At 37.0% G+C, this 3,714-nt stretch overlaps 1 long non-coding RNA gene across 1 annotated transcript; it reads right to left on the bottom strand.

The window, feature by feature from the left end:
• Positions 1–743: 743 nt before the first annotated feature.
• On the bottom strand, positions 744–3,027 carry LOC140698651 (uncharacterized). Its single transcript, XR_012076446.1, has 2 exons — positions 2,841–3,027; positions 744–862 (listed from the first exon to the last, which is right to left on the bottom strand). It is a non-coding gene; the product is annotated as an uncharacterized lncRNA (long non-coding RNA).
• Positions 3,028–3,714: the final 687 nt, after the last annotated feature.

Raw genomic sequence — 3,714 nt, 5'->3', positions numbered from 1 at the left:
CATTATAAGACATTTAAACATTTAAAATACATTATTAACATTCTACAGATACAGACATTATAAAATATATAAATGTGCATTACCAAAGAATGGAATAAAGTTCAACTAAATAATAACTTTTAATGTCTTGTTGATTCATTTGGCTTCTTTGTAGTAGCCAGCATTTCAAGGCAAAGTATATACTTGCACTGTTTTCCTTATTAATGAACTTGGAAATTCATTTGTATTTAAAATATTTTTGATGTTGGTTTTTGGAGCCCTCTGTTGTCAGAGATGATTAAATTGTCATTTTTAAATGCCATTTTGTAATATAGCTGATAAAAAGCTCGCAAAGAGTCAGAAAAGTATTCATACTGTTTTTCCCTGCAGTTGCTTCTTCTCACCTCATTAGGGCAACACCGGCTCTGGGGAAAGACACTTTAAGCCATCTGTCCATCTTGTGTGACATTTTCACCTAAAGCTAGGCAGTATGATCCTTGAAATCATCTAATGGAACACATATACAGTGTGTTAGTTGTGACACAATGTAAGGGAAGTGAGAATAAAGGCACGGTGTTTCCAGGAACCCGTCTGAGTTGTTGAATGTCTGTCCTCTCTGCAGGACACCTGCTTAATGCAGGTGACATGGGACAGCCTGAGAAACCAAGTGAGAGGACCACTGTCGGTGTGGACATCAGAGAGTAGTGTGTTTGTAAAAAATTAAGTCAAGCGACTTTATAAATTTTCTTTCCTACGTTCATGGATCATGTTGGGAGTTAGTCTTGAGGGCACCCATTTATTCAAGGGGACAGTGATGTAGACAGTAGATCATATTTGGTAAGCCAGAAGCAGGAAAACCATCCAGGAGTGTGTCGGCAGAACCCTGGTAAGAAATGATGACATTCAGAACTTAGAACTTGTCAGCTATGTTTTATTAGTAGAGTAATTAAAAGTGTTCAGTCTCTAAGAGCTGGGATTTCACTTGCCACTAACTCTTCAAAGGGTTTTATTGACACTGGCACCCCATCTGGAACTTATTCCCATCTAGACCCCTCCCTGTACATCTGCTCACGCGCTTAAATCAAAATTAAAGATCTTCCTGTTAGTTAATTCCCCCCTATTTCATTTTTCACCAGTATTTTTATCTAAGTTGAGTAGCATGGAATATGGGGGTGCATTTTGGAGGAAGCATGTTTCTCAATAGGTTTAGACAAAAAGATATTAATGGCACCTTCTTTATGGTCTTTTTTCCCCCTGTGCATAGAGTTCAAAAATAAATCTCTGAAAATGTTTCTGCCATGTGAAATACAGTGCCATTTAAAAATCATATTCCTGAAGCCAGAAGACCCAGTTGGGTGAAGTCACTCTCTCCTCAGTGTCATATTCACAGAAAAACCTGAGTCAGCTACCATATTAAGTAATAAATAAGGAATTGCAACAGATTGTGTCCCTAAGTGATCCTTAGTGATGAGATGGGGAAATATTATAGTACTAATAATATGAAAGACCTATTTTCAAATCTGGTTCACAACAAGAGCTTGCTTCGCTCCTCAAAAAAATTTTTAAAACTCTTTTTATACTCCAAAAAATGATGATCCCAACAAAGAAATTGAGTCTAGCAGGTGTTGGGCACTTAAAAATACAGGTTCCGAAAACAGAATCTAGCTGGTTGGGGAACTATAGTAATGAAACCCTTTGATTAGAAAGGCAGAAAGCTGCACCATATAAACAAAGAAAATAATTTGAATGCAGGGAAGATTTTATGGGATAAAAGCAACATTGCTCCCCCCAACCATCTCCCAGGAGAAGACCAGTTTATAGCCTTCCTAAAGCTGTTCTCCTCAATCCCTGGTTCTTGTGTCATCACCAAAGAACTGAAAACTTTGAAGCTGAGTGAATATGCTTCATTTTATTGCATAAAATGACTGTGCTAGAAGGCATATAAAGATACTATGGTACACAGAATCATCTTCTTGTTCTCAGTTCATCTTTGTTATCTTTATAAAATGTTAGGATAAGAAAAAGTCATCAGGGCTTTGTTGTAGAAACTATTGGTAAGAGCCAGATCTAATCACTCATTAGTATCAAGACTTTTTTTTAACAGTTAGAAAAATTTAAAAAGCAACCGCCCTCATCCGAACACTACCCCTACTTACTGTCCTAACGAACATACCACAGGTGTCATTCTGTGTTATACACTGCGATTCTACTTTATTTGTTTGCATGAAAATATGTATACTTTACCCTGTGTTAACTGGCAAATATTGGCACTAGCTCCCTGCTTTATATCCAGGTGGTCCTGCAAATATATGTTAAACTTTATTATTAGCAAGAAAGTGTGCCATGCTGTTTAGTTCTTCAGCTGTGAAAATATATATTTCTGATATTTGAAATCCATTTCCATGACAGAGTTGATCATATCATTGGCCAAATGGGCAATTAGTCAAGCAATTCACATTCGGATCACAAGCAGACTCAATTTCAAAGAACTGATGAAATCACATAGTTGCAGTACCATCCTCGAAGACAAATATACTAAATTGAGATGGGGGAAGAATGAACCCAAAGCAGTTCTACGTAATATGTTTTCATTTACAGTTGATGGGGACATGTTTCTTAACAATGCTATGTTGCCTAAAGCAAACTAAATATATTGGATTTAAAATATTTGAAAATAGAGAACACTCAGAATTACAGACTCTATGTGGGCATCAAAAGACTAGAGAAATAGAGACACGAAAGGAAAAGGTCTATATTAAAGGCTTGGCAGTAGCACTTTTCTAAAGGCAAAGAGCAAATAAAAGGGAAGTTATAAAAGGAGAAGAGCTAAACCGTCGGACGACTTAACATGGGTTACTTACGAAAATAATGAGAATTGGAGATGGAGAGCCTTGGAGGAGTAAGGGAAGATCATGTTTTGCCTCCATTGTGATTCAAATCTGTACTTAAAATGATGTCCTGAGGGGAAAGAGATTTGTTTTTGGAATAAGGCAGGTCTAGTGTCCAGTCCCAGCTGTTAACTGTGTAATTTGATTCAAGTTACTTCTCTGAGCCCCTATTTTCTCTTGTGCAAAATGATTTTTACCTGTGAGAATTGAGGTGAAGCTGTGACTTCATAATAGATGTGTAAATACCTATAGAAGAATCTGGACTGTGGTAGGCAGCCATCCTTATTTACTTCCTCCATTCTCCATCTAAGGAGGGGGCATCTGCAGTCTCCCCAGTTTTCTCTCTCAACACCTTACATGTCACCATGAAATAAATATCTCACTGGGATTTATATCAGCACGCTGGAGAGGTCAGTTCAGCTTCACCAGTTTCCAACAGGGGGTAAAGTGCTTTTCATTTGGAAAGTTGTATTATATACAGAACATCCCCAAAAGCTTCTGTTTGTACTTGGGAGACAAAAATAGTTAGGACAAGATAATATTTATTGAATTAAACTGAATTTGTTAAATAAAAATGATGCAATACAGAGTTCACAAAAATCAGTAAACAATAAACAAAACAACTTTATGTAGGCTATTGAGCCAATTCAACAAAGTCCATTGAGCATATACTATGAATATGATGCTGTGATAGATGATACAAAGATGAGTTTAACATTTTTACCTTCTAGGAGCTTAAAAGCTGCTAAGAAACAGAAGGACTGCACATGGCTAAATGTATTGCATGGTCAAATGGGGATGCTCCTGAAAATGGGCCACTGTGGCAGACTGGTTAGTATCCCCATCT

This window comes from Vicugna pacos, chromosome 10, assembly GCF_048564905.1.
Source record: "Vicugna pacos chromosome 10, VicPac4, whole genome shotgun sequence".
In the NCBI taxonomy this organism is placed as follows: Eukaryota; Metazoa; Chordata; class Mammalia; order Artiodactyla; family Camelidae; genus Vicugna; species Vicugna pacos.
This window is presented reverse-complemented; position numbering and strand designations above follow the sequence as displayed.